Source organism: Lactuca serriola, chromosome 5 (assembly GCF_051521515.1).
Source record: "Lactuca serriola cultivar US96UC23 chromosome 5, Lser_US96UC23_V15, whole genome shotgun sequence".
Lineage (NCBI taxonomy): Eukaryota > Viridiplantae > Streptophyta > Magnoliopsida > Asterales > Asteraceae > Lactuca > Lactuca serriola.
In genome coordinates this window covers 300,941,049-300,960,243 of record NC_136412.1, presented here as the reverse complement: position 1 = coordinate 300,960,243, position 19,195 = coordinate 300,941,049, and the positions used below count along the sequence as shown (strand labels likewise).

Here is a 19,195-nt window from a genome sequence, read left to right as displayed (position 1 = left end):
GAGCAACTGGCCACTTGACATGGTTGTACCGAGGTCAGAAAGCGAGAAATGAGCACTGGCGCGCGTGACTTTGGATCTTGGGAATACCAAAGAAATATTTAAAATTTCCCAAGACAAGAGATGAAAGTACTCAAGGATCCTTACCGTATCCACATGGATGATAACGATTGAGCTTTCTTGATGATTAAAAGGATCAAGCTTGAATGTCGTGTCAAGCTCAGGCAGATCAAGGAAGTTCTTGATCCTATCTTCAGTGTCTTCAATAGGTGGAAATAACTCGTCGAGCTTGAAAGCTGCAAAAAATCAAGCAAAACAAGAACTGTGAATATTGGAATCCTTAATATAAAGATAAGAAACCCTACCCTTTTTGACCTAGGATTGAGGTAAAAGATTTCCACTCGGAATTGAGTCACGTTTCCTTTCCAAGCACCATTGTTATGCTTGAATTTCAATACAATAGGCGATCTATCAGTTTTGACTTTCAACAGGAAATGGGAATTCACAAAGGTCGAAAGGTATTAAACATAAGCTAACTCATTTAGACCACTATTGAAACCCATGGAGCGGTTCAGATGATCATTCCAATAAAGGATCCTCCAAACCGCTGACATGGTTTGGATGTATGAGATCTTAGTAATTTCGAAGAATTCTGAGACAATTCTGAGAAAGGGATAAGTAAGAACTAAGGTAAAACGATACTTAGGAAAACAAACCCAAACGGGAGAAATAAAATCTGACTGGATCTTGACATCAAAAGGTTTGAAAATAGTATCGGCGGGAAAGGTTCCAATCGAATTAAAAGCTTCGACACTGTCATCGTCGAAGGTACAAGTTTCCTCGTAGGAAATGATTTTATGATCTACGAAATCATCATCAGGCATAGCTATGATGTTTTCGGGAGAGCAAACTCCTTTTTTGACCATATTTAAAAGTAAACGAGGAAGGAGAAAAATAGACAAAGGTAATACCTTCGATGATATTTGGTGGACGTCCAAAAGAAGAGCTAAAGTGTAAGACAAATTTGAAAGGCTGAATACGCTATTTATACAAGAATGTGACAACCCGAAATTTATCCCGTCATTTTAACCACATCTTCCGTTAATAAAACCCGCTTTATTAATTTTCTATTAACCTTTTGGAATAGGTTAATTAATTTGGGACTTTTATAATGACTTTGTAAGGGTTGAAACAAATTAGAAACACCCTCATTAATCCCTTGAAAAGTTTTAGTTTCAACCAAGTCAAATTACGACCATTTAATCGGGTGCGACCAAAAGCCCTGTTTAACGTCAGTATTGGGTAGATTTTCACCGAGCCACAGACTCAAACCCTATATAAGGGTGAGTGGAGTCCATTTGAGACTTTTCACTCTCTCTCTCTCTACAACTTGCTTTCGATCCAAAAACGCCCGTTTCGAGCCCCAAACTAGTAAGTAATCTACCCTAACTTGTTGTTTAGCTCATTTAACATGCAAATTCGTGTTTAAGACATCAAATAGGGGCCAATCTGTGTGTTTACAGCCCAAGAACACTCTTGGACCGTGAACACCCATAAGTGGGGTTTTGAAGCCCCAAAACCCTTCCAAATCACTCCTAGGGCTTAGATATGACTTGTAGACTTGCATGTACGAGCTTAGCACACCAAAACCTTATTATATGGAGAGTAAACATGAGTTTATGACCCAAGAACGCTCTTGGACCATAAACCCCTCTTCAAGGGCCGTGAACACCTTATAAGGTGTTAGAATGGCCCTCAAACACCTCCTATGGCTTGGGTAAATGTCTAGAATCAACCACAATTTAAGTAGGGGCTTTAAACATTTATGGAACTATGGAAATAGGAGTTTACGGCCGTAAACCCCCCCTAGGATTGGTCCATGGGCCGTAAACTCCATAGAATGGCCAAATGATGCCCTAAACTCCCTATATGTCTTGGAAAAAATGCATAGAACTTAATACCCATCCATTTAAGACCTTAATACACATGAGGAATGGGCATGTAAGAGTTTACGGCTGTAAACTCCTAGTTTACTGCCGTAAACTCCTCAAATGGTCCTTATGTTGTTCTAATGCCATTCCAATGCCTTAAAAACTAAGTCTAGCACCACCCCTCAAGAGTTTAAGACCATTAAGCATCCTAGAACACCCCCACCATGAGTTTATGGCCGTAAACTCATGGGGAGTTGGTCGTTTGGGCCGTAAACTCTATAAAGAGTTTACTCTTGAAGAGTAAGCTCCCTAACTAGGCCATACACTCCCTTATTTGCAACCCAATAGCCTCCTAGCACTTGACCAAAGTGTTTTCCGCACATTAGGATGCTTATGCGTGTTTAATTAGTATTATAATTACTAATTGTATGTAAACATATGTCATCATATGTTAATAGGTCACTAAGTGTGTTCAAGTCTTTACTTGACACCGAGCACCCAACCGGCACCTCCATCCGATCCACTTACAACAGGTGAGTTCATACCCCTGAATTAAACTTTTAAATGTTTTTACATGCTTTTATGGGGGGGGGGGGAATACAAGCTCAAAACATGCTAGTTATCATATCAATCATATGTGATTAATAACCCGCATGCACAAGGATTTATCACACTTTCAGCTGTTTTACCAAGTATAATACTATAGATGGTTTTTCCAAAATGTCTTTACTTGTTTAAATCTTTTCTCAAACTATCTCTCGTGCTATATGTTTTACTTCTAAACCAGTTACAGCAGTGTTTTAAACAAAGGTTTTCTTTACTTATATTGTGTTATCAAATTATATTCAAAACGTGTTTATGAACGGTTTTCAAAGCTTGTTTTACATAACGATATCAAGTCGTAAATTCTTATTTTTAAAGGTTATCCAAAGGTTTTACCAAAGTTTTCTTCTATAATTCTATGCTTTTACTTCATTAATGCATGCCTGTATTTGTATAGTTATATAAATAATGTTTAAAGGACTTAGGAAGGCTAGTTCGCCTTATTTCCTTTTCCTTGTTTGGATGTGGTCTGGTGGTTATTGGATATCTGTCCGAAGGTCGTTTAAACATTAGTTATATATCATGTATACACGTATAGACATAAAGTTTTACATCGACCAGTTCACTTCCCTTGGGTAGCAAGGGCATCCTTCCATTCATCACTCATAGATCAGAGACACTAGTAACTATTATAGGAATAGTTAGGAGGTTCTATTCACTCTTTCTAGTACGAGAATTCCAAAGGAGTCAGTTCATTCGTGAGTCTATATCATTTCTCCAGCGCCTCTAATAGAATTCAAAATACGAGATGCATCTTCAGGACACGGATCTCCCCATCGTCAAGTTGGTAACCAGAGTCTTCTGGAGGGAGAGCGGGCATTGTGTGTATAAATCTATATGGGACTGACACTCCTGCACCCTGACTGCTAGCTACAGTCCACGGTCTACCAAGCCAAGGGTGACAAATGTAATATTTATTCCGACGCTTCAGGACACGGATCTCCCCATCGTCAAGTTGGTAACCAGAGTCTTCTGGAGGGAGAGCGGGCATTGTGTGTATAAATCTATATGGGACTGACACTCCTACACCCTGACTGCTAGCTACAGTCCACGGTCTACCAAGCCAAGGGTGACAAATGTAATATTTATTCCGACGCTTGCAGGGCGTCAAGTACTCTAGTGTCGATCAGTATGGTTATGAGTATCTCCATGTTTACCTTATAATTCATGTCCTTAAGGTAACGAGAATTAACACTGTATTCTTGAAATAATACTCTTAGGATTACCCTTTGATTTAGACCTTGCTACATGTATCGTTCATTTGATACTGTCTGGGGTCTGTGTCCCTTTGTTTTAGACCTTACTAGCTGTATCGTTCATTTGATACTATCTGGGGTCTGTGTTCCTTTCTTTTAGACCTTACTAGCTATATCGTTCATTTGATACTGTCTGGGGTCTGTGTTCCTTTGTTTTAGACCTTGCTAGCTGTATCGTTCATTTGATACTGTCTGGGGTCTGTGTTCCTTTGTTTTAGACCTTGCTAGCCATAGCGTACATTTGATACCGTCTGGGGTCTGTGTTTCCTTTTGTTAGACTGAGTCAGGCGTATCATTCATTCGATACTCTCCTGGAGTCTATGATCTCTTTTGCCTTAGTCAACAGTATTTTCTGCTGAGGCATATGTTATTTTCCCCTAGTATTTTTACTAGTGATATTCTCCTACTTTCTTTAAAGTCAAATACCGTATTTTGGTAATGATAGTATTTTAGGGAAGATTTCTCTTTAAAACATAACACTGTCGAGTCTTGGTAGAAGACTGCTTTTAATTAGAAAATATAAGATTTTTTGGAAAGGACGCTAATACACCGTAGATTCTAAACTACTACTTTTTATAAAGTTATTTTGAATAAAATGCTTAATTACACAAATGACACTAAATACTTATGAACTCACCAGCATTTATAAAAATGTTGATACTCTCTTTCAAAATAACTTGTATTCTCAGGTTAGCAATAGACAGGTACACCCAGGAGCTTTTGTGAAGCCAGTCTAGAACCGAGCTGCATCTATACTAGTTTCTGTATTACTTTGATGTCTCTATAAAATGTAACTTATGTAAAACTATTACTATTAATGCAATGGTTGTTGTACTCTTATTACTATACTGCATATGTTGTGATACTTGACATGACGTCATCCACCCCAGAACGTTTCCGCCGTTCCGGTTTTGGAGTGTGACAAAGAATCACGGGAAGTAGAAGAGTGATTTGACATATTCCAACGGTTAGAAATCTATCCGTTGAGGTTTAAATTGCCTTATCCATTAGAGCTTTTCACTTCATTTATTACTTTAACATTATACCTCAAAATATTTGGAAACTAACTGTAATATTTCGCAGGTATAATTTGGGGGCAATTGTTAGGGCAGGATCTCAGAATCATATTCAGGATCCTTAATCATCTTGAAGTCTCAGGATCCTTAAATATATCACAGGATCGTGATTTTATCACAAATATTTCCTAACATTTATAACAGTTATATTCTACATTCTTTTTTTCTCACATGTGCAGAATTAGTCAACACAAGACTTATTCTTAACCGAGAATCACTTAACCAAGCTTAAGTGTAGCACCTGGTTCCTGGTACGTAAATCTTATTTGAGTATTTTCCATTTTTAGCCTTGGACTCGGCGAGTCATAGGTCCGACTCGTCGAGTAGAGACGGGACCCGGGACACGTTTAAGTTGGTGACTCGGCGAGTCCATATTCCGGACTCGGCGAGTCACCGCTGTTGGGTGAAACCCTAAGTTTCAGGGGTTTGCACCCTATTTAAGCCTCATGTACGCCCCAAGCCAGCCCCCATTCACCCTCAAAGATCCCAACCCTCGTTCCAAGCTTATTTCCTTGAGAGGTTGAAGCATTTTTGTGTGTTCTTGAAGGATTTGAGAAGGAAGTGGAGTAGATCAAGAGGAAGGGAAGGAAGCCAAGCATCTTAGTGTCCTCTCAGTGATTCCTTTGTGGTATAACCCGTTTTCCCTCTGATTCTATGCTTATTACTCCATTAAGTCTTTCTTGAGCCTTTCCCCAAGCTTGTATGTGCAATATAATTCGTAATAAGTTGATTGGCCTTTAGATCTAGGCATGATTGAGCTCCAGGAGCTCAGATCCGTTGCCTTTATGGACCCATGTTGCTTGTTCACCCTAGATCTACCCCTTTTGAGGCATTTTGAGCCCTAAATCCCTCATTGGTGAGTATCTACACGTAAAGTTGGAAACTTTACGTGTCATTCATGCTCTAGGAACCCAGATTTGTGAATGGCATGGACTGGAATCGAGCAAAATCGCGTATATAGTGACTGCATGGCGACGACTCGGCGAGTCGATTCATCTGACTCGACGAGTCTTCTCGCGAGTCTCCGAGTTGTCCCCTTTTCGTTGTGTCGAGTGTGAGTAGTGAGTCACGAGGTGTGACTCGGTGAGTTGGAAGCCAAACTCATCCATGGAGGAACTCGGCGAGTTAATGCCCTGACTCGGCGAGTTCAAGGCAATCTTCTTAGATCAAGAACAGACTCGACGAGTTGTTCATACAACTCGGCGAGTCTTAGCATAAGTGTTCATCGGATGAAGATGAACTCGGCGAGTTGTTAATACAACTCGGCGAGTAGGATGAAGGACTTGAATATCAGTTGAGAAGGAGGACTCGTCGAGTCATCGCCTAACTCGACGAGTAGAAACGGGATTTAGGACAATCGTTTGGGTAGGGACTCGGCGAGTTGGGGAGCCAACTCGGCGAGTCGGGTCAACTGAAAGTTGACTCTGACTTTGACTTAGGGCATGATTAGGGGTAAAATGGTCATTTTACCCAAAGGGCAATTAGCAGTATTTGATTGAGTATGTTGTGGGAATTACAGCCAGAGGATTTCCGGAGCAACAACAGCAGCGGTAGACAGTCAGTTCCCGATCAGATCAGCAGCTACTTCGAGGTGAGTTACCTTCTAGTAGCGGTGGGTCTACGGCCATAATGCCGGCCCACCAATAGGAGTTGTATGTAGATGATTGTCTCTGTGATATTCATCTAGGGATTACTACTACCTGTGTTATGTTTATGTGCTAGCATGATATGATGCTATGTGCTAGTGACAGTAGGGGGAGATAGTCCCCGAGATACCCGGTCGGTAGGGCCGAAGGGGTAGTCATACCCAGCCATGATAGATAGATTCTGATATTGTGATACATGCTATGTGGTAGTAGTAGAGGGGAGAAATAGTTCCCCAGTATCTGGTCGAGAGGACCGAAGGGGAGGCCAGCACCCAGATATGCTAGGTAGTATCCGGTCGAGAGGACCGAAGGGGAGGCCAGCACCCAGATATGCTAGGCAGTATCCGGTCGAAAGGACCGAAGGGGAGGCCAGCACCCAGATATGCTAGGCAGTATCCGGTCGAGAGGACCGAAGGGGTAGGTCGGGCACCCAGATATGCCTGACAATTTATGTATGTCATGTGAGTATATGGTATGTGGTACGATGGGGGAACTCACTAAGCTTTGTGCTTACGTTTTTCAGTTGTTGTTTCAGGTACCTCTTCAGCCAAGGGGAAGGAGCAGGCGCGGTAGCGGCTCATCACACACACTCCTTGATTCCGCATTTATGAGTTCACCCTGGGATTGATACTCTGATATTTTGGTTGTTTACATGTTGTGGATTTCAAATTTGGGTTTTCGATGTGAAATGGTTTAATTGAACAATGTTTTAATTAGTAATGTTTTCTAAGTAATGCTTTAAAAACGAAATTTTTGGACGTGAAAATTGGGTCGTTACATTAAGAGTCGGGAATACCAAGTCAAATAAGGTGCAAATACTTGTTCACGGAGGATCCTTAAAATCCCGGACTTCTTGTTGATTAACTTAGACTATAAATAATAGTTGTAAATCAGACATTATACATACAATTAACTTGATTACTGCACTTGTACTCGTATTACATTCATCATCTTTGTAATCTCATATTTAAATCAATAAAACACAACAAGGTAGGCGATCAGTGATTATTATCACCTCCCAATGTTTTATGTTGAAGATCCTATAAAGGATCAAGAGCTTTCCTTGTAACTCACTTGTGTCACTTTGATCATTATTCTATACTTACATTACACTTACACTACAACCTCTCATACAATTTGGTCAAATTGCATTTGATCGATTTTGACCAAAACAATAATAATATAAATAAAATATCTACAAATATATGTTATTAAAAATAACAATTTCATCATCATTACTTTGTAGTTATAATAACATTTACATTTTTTATAAAACATTGTAATTTTTTTAAATACACTTAAATACATATTTAAATCATATTATTATCTCAGTAGAGTATATCCATAGATTGAAAGATAAAATTTATTGCTAATTTTAATTATAATATAATGGTTAATCGATTTACATACATATTTTATAATCATGACCTCTCAATGGTTAATTGATTTAAAAAAAGTATCTGTTTGAATTTTTTTTATAAAATCCAGATTTTGGTCACCTTGTTGTTATTAATTTATAATTTTGATTTAGTTTTTTTACATTCAATATTATTCTGATTAATAAACTTGAATACACATATTTTAATTTAATTTTAAAAAAGAGAAAATTACATAAATGGTCCATGTGGTTTAGCAAAATAGGCATATATAATCTAACTTCAATAAAATGGATGAACTTGGTCTTTGTGTTTTGTCGATATTGCGGAAATTGTCCTTCTGACATACAAAGTAAAAAAAACATCGTTAAATATATGTGAAATGATATTTTTACCGTTTTATTTCCGAATATACTCTTTATTATTCACAATAAATACATTTCTTTTAAATGTCAATTATGTCATTTAATATCTTCTAGCTAGCTTATTTGCCATTTTTACAAAACATTATTTTTTTATGAGCTAATATGTCAAAATAGCCTTACTATGTTTTTTTTTTAATTTATGTTAATTTTAACTAATATTGTTTTTAATTAACAAAAAATTGTTTTTTGAAAAATTATAATTGTTACAACTATTGATGCATAAAAACCAATATATAGAAAATAGAAAATGAATTTCAATAAAAAATAATTTTTAAATATGGAGAAATCTTATTATACATATAAACATAGATATAAATCTTTGTAAAATAATAATATTCTAAAAAAATACTAATTTTGTAAAAACAATTTGATAAAAAATAAACATGTAGAAGAAACAGTAAAAAAAATATTTTTTAAATATAGAAAATAAATTAAAAATATAATTTATAAAAACAGATTTTTTTTAGAAAACAAACATACAATATCGTTAAAAAACATTTGTAAAAAACTACTTTTTATAAAAATGATTTCAATAAAACAAAGTTGTAACAAAATAGTTTTCGAAATAAAGAATGTTTTTTGAAAATATATAAAAAGAAAATTGTAAAAAAGTTAAAAGAAAAAAAAAGTTTAAACCAAATAAAAGTAAAAAAGAAAAAATAAGACCAATTTCATAATAAAAGATAAAAACATGGATTAAAACGGTAAAAATCAAAACTTAATGTGAGGTGGCTTGAGATAAATGAAAATGTTTTTTTGGTTAGTATTGTAATTTAGAGATTTTAATTTAATACTATAAAATAACCGTTGGAAGTGAGAAGTCGAAAGATTGAGTCGGTGAATTGGCGCTTAATATAAAAGAATCTTTTCTTCTTCCCTCTTCCCCTCTTCAATCATCCCGTTCGCTGCTCCAAACACCGCCGGAGACTCATCCCGATCTTTTTGACTCCGCTCCCCTGAGACCCAAGCAGCCCCATCCTTCGCAGGACACTCACAAACATGTCTATAATCCAAAGAAATTATCAAGATCATTGTAAGTTTTCATTCTTATCATTTTCTCTTCTCCTGTTTATTTTAGTTCTATAGGTTTTTTCTCTAATTTCAAGTTGAAGTTTCCTCTGTATGTACGGACAAGAAAAGATCGAAGTTTAGTTGTTGCTTTTTTTTAATTCTCTTTTATCTGATTGGCGGTTTTTTTCCCTGTAAAATCTGATTTTCTAACTGCACTGCTGCATAAGTTGTATTGCAACATTAAAACAAAAGGAAACTACATAGTTTTTCTGTAGTTTTATCGATCGTTTTTAGGGTTTCCTTCTCTATATCGTTATTGGGTTTTTTGTTTTTTCTGTAAAATCTTGATTAAGCGTGTCTGGTAGGCTTATTTCAGAACGTGTTTATGTGGCTTTGTTGATCATTTGATACAGTCTTGTGTGGTTGGATGATTTTTTTGGGTCGTTTGAGAATGTATTTCAGATTCTGTCAGCACTCTTATGAATAACCAGTTTTATCAGATGGTGATGTTCTAGTCAGATCTCTTTTATATGGGTGTGTGATCGATGAATACTCCATCAGCTAATGTTTATTTTGTTTCCTATTTAGGATGTGCCCCTGTAAGATCATCAACAAACCAAATAAACAGTAATACCAGAAGCTTTCTAAGCCTAAGAACCCAAAATTCGTAACATACCAAATGCTCAACCTCCATCTGTTCGATAAAATGCCTGAGAAATCAGTTGACTCTCAGACTTCAAATTTGAACTAGGAACTTGGTTGAGATGATTATGTTGGGAGTTTAACCTATAACCAAATGAAGTTCAGAAATTGCTTCATTGAGGAGGATGCTAAATCAGCTATTGCTAACTTTGTATCAGAAGTTACACAAGTGGACTGAACTTACTTAATTTTCCCTTTTTATACATGTTCATATCAATTAATCCTTCTAATATTTGTTAAATGTGCAGATACCTGAGAATCTTCGGTTGTTAAAGCATATTAAGAAGAAGCTGAAAGAAGTTTGATCAAAATGGTAAATTCTTTTGGTAGCAATTAATGATTTTAAACAATACAAACTGCAACTTTATAATTTTAACTAGACAATAGTACAATTCTTTTATGATATTTGGCATGCCATAAAATATTACATATATTATAAAATAGAACAAATGCCATAGGAACCAAGTACATTTTCTTCCGTTGTTGTGAATTGCAAAGAAAATAAGAATTCTATCAGATTGTGTATTGTTCCTTATTTAAGCCACATAAACCTTTTATTGAATGACTTTTGACTTTTTGAAGGAGTTGGAATGGATGGAATTGAATTCCATCTTATTCCTCAAAATATTTATTCAAAGGATTTCATCATCCCTAGGGAAGAATTAAAATTTATTATTTATTTCTTCATTAAAAAGACTAAGTTTATCCTTACAACCCAAATATTAATTTCCCAATCTTGAGCCTTCTTCTTTATTCTCATCTCTAGTTTATCCTAATATACAACTTCATAATTGTAGATATTTATATTATTATCTATTTATTTTTCGTCATAATTCATTTTTAATGTTAGTACTTTTCTTAAATGTCTATGAAATGAGAGTATGCATGTTTGATGATGATATAGTTAGTGTTTAATAATTGTTTCATAAATAATTTTTTTTCAATAAGTAGCTATCCTATCATTTTATATAAAGAAAATCACTAAAGGATGTTTTGATTATTTAGCATAATATTCATTTTAATTCTTTTGATAGATTTGCAATCTAAATAAAAAACAACAAATGAATGGAATCAAAATCCTTTTAATTTGCTGTCAACCATATACATGATGGATTCCAATTCCTTTGACAAATTTCATTCATTACTCTGCAACAAGAAAAGGTTTTAGAAACCAAATAAACAACTTATGTTGGAGAAAGGAAAAGAAGATACCCTTGAGAATTGAAGTGTATAAAGCCCTTCATGCTTTTAATGTTCTTGTTTAGTTTTCATGTTATTGTTTAAAGGTACTCTTTTACTTCCATTGAATCTCAAATAAGGGTTTTGGGTGATTTGTCTTTATGGAAACGATATGCAGGTGTACAGGTAGCTATGAGTCTATGACCCTGTTTGTGTTTTTCCAGAAATACCCATTTGTTCCTAAAACTTGTGCTTATTTATTATCTTCAGGAAATGATGGGATAAACATACTTCATGTTGAACAAACAAAAAAAAGATGATTGGTCAAGCAAGTGGTGATGTTTTGTTAGTAAAACTTTAATAGTTTTGAAAACCTAAAAAAGTTTTGTTAAGTTGTAGATTGTTCTTCTGTGCACTTTAGGTGTTTGATGAAATGTCTTGATTAAGTTAAAGAGTTGTTTTGCTTTGTTTTGAGGGTGAAAATGTTATTGGATTGAATTAGGTAGAGAGAAGTACATAATCACTAGCCAAATTAAAATATTAAACAACTTATTGAGATATTAGAGATTCAAATAAGAAAAGATTATTTATTGTTTGTAATTTTAACTCAATCAACTAATGTGTAATTTGCATATCTGAAAGAGTTTTTGATTGTCATTGGTCATTGCTACAAAAATATGTGAACTTATGTTTGTAATTTTGTTTCTGCAGGATTTTAGAGATTGAAAATTGATTTTTGGGGGGCATAAAGTGCATTATTTATTTATTCATGTTACATGTAAGTTTTTAAAGTGCATTATTGCTTATTCTTGCATAGAATTTTAAAGAAATTGGAATATAGAAATTCCTTCAGTTACAAATTTGGTTGACAAAAAATGGATTCTATCAAATTCCCTCAAAATCTGTATTCAAAGGATTTTATCATTCCTAGGGAAGAATCGAAATTCCGTTATATATTTCTTCATATTACTTTATTTTAATGTTTAGTAATTGTTTTAAAATAAAATCTTTTTTTCAGTAAATAGCAATTCTATTTATTTATTAGAAATTTTCAACATAGTTTTCACTTCAACTCGTTTGATAGAATTGCAAACGAAACACAAAACAACAAATGAATGGAATCTAATCCCTGTTTGTGTACTTCCAGAAATACCCTTCTGTTCCAACCAGATTCTCTGTTTATTATATCTTGATGGGATTAACATACTTGATGTTGAATCAATCAAAAAAAGATGTTGAGTATTTTTGAAAACACCTTCAGCACTTAATTATTGCACCTGGTAAGTCGTTATAAATGATATTTGTTATTTATTCAATTCTTTTTATTTATTTAAAAAGTGTACTTTTTATTTAGCGAATTGGGAAATGTCACATGGTGTGATCTTGGGTGGGCTGAAATGTTAAAAACAGGTGGTCAATATAAAGAGGGGACTGGTGTTTACTTTTGTATCTCTGGTGAGATAATAGTCATTTCTTATTTTTCAATGAAAATATTATATTTATATATGAAAATTTTGTTAAAAAACATATTTTTTTTGTTAGATTTTAGCCAAACCAATTATATTAAGAAAGTATGGATTTCTTCTCATTCTTTCTAGTGGCAATTTGTGTTACTGGATCATATCTTTATACAAGTACTTTTTAATAGATAGATAATTTTCATTAACAACTATCAATGATTCTGTAACAATAATTAAGTAACAATGTGTGAATGACTCATCTATCGTTTTAGAGTAATATTACATTTTTGGTCCCTTATTTTTTCAGTTTTGGTCCTTATTTGAGGTTTGCAAAGTTTTTTTTTCTTGTTAAAAGTAAAATTTCAAAAATTTTGGGATCAAAATTGCAAAATTCATAAATGAGCTATAATCAGAGACCAAAAGTGTATTTTACTCTTCTTTCTAAGTTTATGTGGTTTATGTTCTTTGTTGTATCAGATAAAGCATGCGATTTGTGCATACAAAAACACACTTTCTGTTTTTATAGGAACAACATGGAGTAATATTCGGGATCATGTCTATTTTTATATGAAAAAATATCATACTTTTTCTTCCTGCTCATATAAGATTATGACATGTGGAAACCACTAATTCTTTCTCCTAATCTCCTCTCTTGATTTTGAAACTTGTCTTGATCTATTAAGTAGGAGGATAAGTAGAAAGAAAATATAGGATGATTTTTGATTTCTCTTTTCATATAGGACAAGAAGTTAGTTGTAAATGTGTTATTAAAGTTTGATGTAATACACCAATTTGGTTGAAATTACGTTATTGCCCTCTTTGGACACTGGTGGAATGCTTTTCTTGAAAGGGTTGATGTTGCAATGAAACATATGTTGGAAAGTGTGGTGTGTAGTTATCCAGCTAACGAGTACTCTTTTTCATTGTTCAATATAATAGTCTCTTTGAAAAATAAAATTGGAATTATTGTGGTTTATTTCGAATGAAACAGTGTTTGTGATATTCTTTAAAACTTTTACCCAATTATAGCACTGTACTTCCAATTTTTTTTTTCTTATTGTGTCATTATACTTGGAATAATCTGCCCATTTATAGAATTGTACTTTTATTTTTTTTTCTTATTAAGACATTATTATGTACATAATCACATGCCAAATTAAAATATTAAACAACTTATTGGGCTATTAGAGATTCAATTAGGGAAAGATAATTTATTGTTTGTAGATTTAACTCAATTAGAAATAGACCTGTATTTTAGATCTAACTAAAAGTTGCATATAAAATTGTGTGATTCTGTTTAATATAACTATATTAGGATAAATTTGGCGTGTTGATTGTCAACCAACTACTGTACAATTTGCATATCTGAAAGAGTTTTTTGATTGTCATTGCTACAAAAATATGTGGACTTATGTTTGTAATTTTCTGTCTTACTGCAGGATTTTAGAGATTGAAATTTGATTTTTGGGACATAAGGTCATCAAATGCTTAAATCTTAATCAAATGAGGTGTTGTGATTTTTTTGTGTCATCAACTCTCTTCCTATTTCCTAGATTTAAAGATTAAAGAACACAAGTTCTTTGTTAGGTCAAAACAGTGTATCCTGTTATTTGTATGTGTTTCTGAATCTCATTGTGTGATGATACGAAAAAGATGAAGCTTTGTTGCATTAAGCCCCAAAAGAATGTTTAGAGCTTGTTGTAGTCCACTAATTCAACTTCAAATTGCATCAGATGTTGAGGTATAAATTAATTTATCTGTTTACATGTTCACAACATTCATCACATGTTACAATGCTGAGGGATAAATGTTGATGTATAAGTTTATCAGTTTAGTGTTAGTTGTTTGATTTGATACTCTGAGAAATGTTTTTTTTCTTTCATTCAAGTAGGTGACAAAGGAGTGGTTATTATTATACCCATCTGTAAGGTTTTTTACCTAAATATATTGTGTGAAAGTTACACACAGTTGTAAGAGTTTAAATTTTATCATTTTAAAATGATTTTCTCTCAACATGGTTCTTTTATTTTGTTTTTAGGGAAGTGACAAAGGAGTGGTTTCTATTTCTTATTCACTTATTCTTTTTTTTTTCTTTGCAAGTCTACCAAAATTGAATCTTTTCTTATCTTAAGTGGGAATTATTCCTTTGTTACATGGTTTTTCTGTAGTTTTGTTGATCGTTTCATTGGGTCTTTCTTCTCTATCTTTTCATTGGGTTTTTTTTCTCTTTCTAAAATCTGATTTTGACAATGTCTGGTAGGCTTATTTCAGAATGTGTTTCTTTGATTTTGTTGATCATTTAATAATGTTTTGCATTATGTACTTTAACATTTACCAAATCAGACAGATACTTGTTTTTCTTCTCTTTAACATATCCATGAATCATCACATTTCTTATTTATTCCTTTTTATCAATTTCTTTCAGGGCTTTGTGCATTCTCTCATTGGGTTGGTAATGATGAAAAAATCTTGAAAAATTTCACTTCAGTCAAATAACATAACCCCAAATTTTTTACTTACATTAGTATGACATTAATTGCTATTGTAAACAACTTATGGTGGAGAAAAGGAAAAGAAGATGCCCCTGAGAATCAAAGTGTATGTTTTTACCCTTAACACTATAAAACCCTTGATGCTTTTTATGTTCTTATTTAGTTTTCATGTTATGGTTTAAAGCTACACTTTTAGTCTCATTGAATCTCAAATAAGGGTGTAAATATCAATGATTCTGTAATAATAGTTAAGTAACAATATGTGATATATATGAATGATGCATCTATATATCTTTTTAGAGTAATATTACATTTTTGGTCACTGAGTGTAGCTGATTTTTTTTAGTTTTGGTCCTTCTTTGAGGTTTATGATGTTTGTTTTTTTTTCTTTTTAATTATTGTTCATATATAATCAGCTATCCTTACTTGGAACAGGGGCCATAAATGTTACATGTGAAATTCATAAATTAGGTGTAATCAGGGACCAAAAGTGTATTTTACTCTTCTTTTTAAGTTTGCATGCTTTATGTTGGCCTTTTTGTATCAGATAAAACATGCGATGTGTACAGATAGAAATGTTTTATTTTTGTTTTTAGAGGAACAACATGGAGTCATATTTGGGATCATGTCCAGTTTTATACAGGACAGTAAGTTTGGTGTAAATGAGTTATTAAATTTTGATATAATACACCAAATAGTTTGAAATTGCAATATTACCCTCTTTGGACACAGGTAAGGGTTGATGTGGCAATAAAGCATAGTGTGGCTTGTAAAAGAAGTTGATGAATGCATATATTCTGAGGAGGTAATTTTGTCATTTTTAACAATAGTAACTACTCTTTTTTCATTGTTTAATATAATTGTAACTACTCTCTCTTGTTATCATGTTAACATACTTAAACATCTCCAATAACATGAGTCAATCAATCTTTCATGATTTTTGCCATTTTGATTTCCGATTTCTTTCCACTTATTCCTTTTTTCATACACATAGTAATCTGTGTGATATTTATTATCTTTCAGGCAAGAATGCATCTCCTATGTATAACACCAAAATAAAAGATAAACTTGGCCATCAACCTTGTCTCTAGGAAAACAGGATGCTATATATATAATAAGAAATCACTGAAAGTGCATTGCTAGGTTTAAACCCTAAAATAGATCTTCAGGTCCTCTCTCTCTCTGTAGTTAGCTTTTTTTTTTAAATAGTTTGTTCATTGTAGCATCGTACATCCATTTCTTTCTGTGACAACATTGTAATTTTGAACTTTTTTCTTATAAAGGCATTATATTATGAAAATTCTATGCAGATTTTTCAAAGTACAATGCTGTAATACACAAATCAATAAAAGTAGATTGCTAATTCTTGCATTTAAACCAATATTGATTCATGTATGCTATTCCGCTTGTTTTAGAGGTAAAGCGTGTGGATGTTCCTGAAATGAAGTATACATACATCCAATGATGAAAACAAATTTCAATTTTATATCCCAACCAAAAAGGTGGAAGGTGGGATGGGAACTGACTCTTGATCTTTCTGTTTGAGTAAAAGACAAAAATGCCCTCCGTATCCCCAGCTATCTACACTGATGCACTTAATTCCAAAATATTTTGAAATCATGATTCGTTAATAATATGCTCATAGATCACCATTGGCTATACAAATAGTAACAAAAATCCTGACAGGGGACATTCATTAATTAGGGTTCATTATGTTTCAGAAGCAAGCAACCAAGGTGAAAAACAACATACATACATACATACAAATTTATCTTCTTTATTTAAATCTATTTCATTCCATTTGTTTATACTTTTTGATCATATTCAGTCTTATTGTTTCCAAAAAAGGACATATCCATCAGCTGTATAGCTTCCTGATATTGCTACTAGTTCTGATCAAAAATGAAGAAACTATAGCTTTTATTACTGTAAATCCATACTTTTTTTTTTGAAAAACATATATTGATCATGAAGGGTAAATTTGTACAATTTAGTGTTCGACTTTTTGCTAACTCTCTCTATGATAACAGACTTAAAACATCTCCAATAACACGAGTCAATCTTTCATGATTTCTGCCATAAGAATTGGTGTTTTTTAGGGAAGTAACATGATACTTCTCCAATAATTTAACGTTTATTATTATTTCAAATTAGTAGTTATCTTTATTTAAAGTTAGGATATCTATTAGTATCTTTTAATTTAGGGTAGGGTTATCCATTAACACTTATATATATATATATATATATATATATATATATATATATATATATATATATATATATATATATATATATATATATATATATATATATAGGGTTTTGATATAACTTTTGATTATAATGGAATAATAATTATAGAGTTTTTACTCTGTTTTGAAGAATCCCTGTGTCATAACAACCAATCCATCACCCTTTTCTTTTCGTCAACTAAAACCAGATAATGTTTGTTGCTACAATATGTTATACACCAAAGGTTTCTGTTTCTTATTCACTTATTCCTTTTCTTTTCTTTTCAATTCTACCAAAGTTGAATCTTTTCTTTCCACTTATTCCTTTTTTCCTACATGGTAAGGGGTTGTAGTACTTTCATTTGGAAACCTTATTATGTCCTTTCCAAATTACCTTTTATGATAATGATTTTATAGTTGTACTTAATCACATCATGACAAACTGCTGTTTCTTTTTTACTTAATTACTGTATTTTCATTCGTGTAGGACAACTTGAAATTGTGTTGTGAGAAAGGTTAGCCTCGTCTTTTGAATCTCTGTATGTTATGCAATTATGCATACACATGTAATCTGCATTGGAAGAGTGGATGTGATTTTTGCAGACAAAATATTGTATGCCATAAGAGCAATACGATCTTTTCTGAAGTTTTCAGTAGCAATATGTTATTGTTGTTTTATCATCGGGTATGCTGTTACATTATTTTGTGCCCTAATTTCATCTTGTTTATTTGTTATTAACATCTCTGAACTTTTCATGTGCATTTGTGAATGTCATAAGGAAGAATATATTCATGATTTTTTTAAGTGTGATCTATAATTTCATCTTGTTTATCTTTCTAATATTCTGATTTGTTAAAGGTGCAGACATCTGAGATTGAGGTTCTATGGTTGTTAAAGCTGATTAAGGAGAAGCAAAAAGAAGTTAATCGAAATGGTAAATTCTTTTGGTAGCAATTAACAATTTTAAACAGTACAAAATGCAGCTTTATAATTTTAACTAGACAATACTACAATTATTCCTTTATGATGTTTGGCATACCATAAAGTATTATTACATATCTTATAAATTTTAACTAGACAGAAGTGTACCCATTTATAGCATTGTACTTTCATCTTTTTTATTTCTTATCAGGGCATTCACATTATGCATTGAAAACTCTACCAAATTATAGATAGCATTGTACTTTCATCTCGTTTTTTATTTTATTTTTGTTTATTAGGACATTATCTTCTAAAACATTTCACCTAATTAAGCAATGAAATCGCTTTGTCATTGTATGGCATTGCTAAAACTGGGTTGATTTTTGAAAGCACAGTGTTGTATGAAGATAGTAGGATGCTATAAATTTGTATTTGTATGGCATCGCTTTGTTTTTTTATAGGGTAAATTTCAGGAAATAGCAACATACTTCTTTCTTTTTACCAATATATAGACAATATACTTACATACTGTATAAAAGCATCATAATTGCTTACAAGTTGTCACTCATTATGCAACATACTTAGATCTCTTTATCAATAATAGTAAAATGCCAAATTGTTACAAATAAAGTTTAAGTATGTAGCCTGTTATTATGGATAAAGAACAAACAAAAGTGGAGCATATAAAATGCGTTTTTCATCGAATCCAATATTGTTGTTCTTGAATTCATGGCTGCAAACCCTTCAAATACTTCAAAGGCCGAAATCAATTCACAGTTGTGAACCCTTCAAACCTTCATATTTTCTTCAAGAACACTAATCACGACCGTAAACCATTCAAGGGCTGTACACGGCCGAGAACAATTCACGTCCGCAAACCTTCCCAAATCG

At 33.0% G+C, this 19,195-nt stretch overlaps 1 long non-coding RNA gene across 1 annotated transcript; it reads left to right on the top strand.

Annotated features, from left to right (window-relative positions):
* Window positions 1-9,163: 9,163 nt before the first annotated feature.
* LOC145054767 (uncharacterized) lies at window positions 9,164-18,451 on the top strand. The gene is made up of 12 exons (XR_013684920.1): window positions 9,164-9,343; window positions 9,910-10,192; window positions 10,272-10,336; window positions 11,914-11,980; window positions 12,350-12,482; window positions 12,557-12,657; window positions 14,102-14,403; window positions 15,088-15,260; window positions 15,887-15,959; window positions 16,178-16,663; window positions 17,870-18,067; window positions 18,248-18,451. It is a non-coding gene; the product is annotated as an uncharacterized LOC145054767 (long non-coding RNA).
* The last annotated feature ends 744 nt before the right edge of the window (window positions 18,452-19,195 follow it).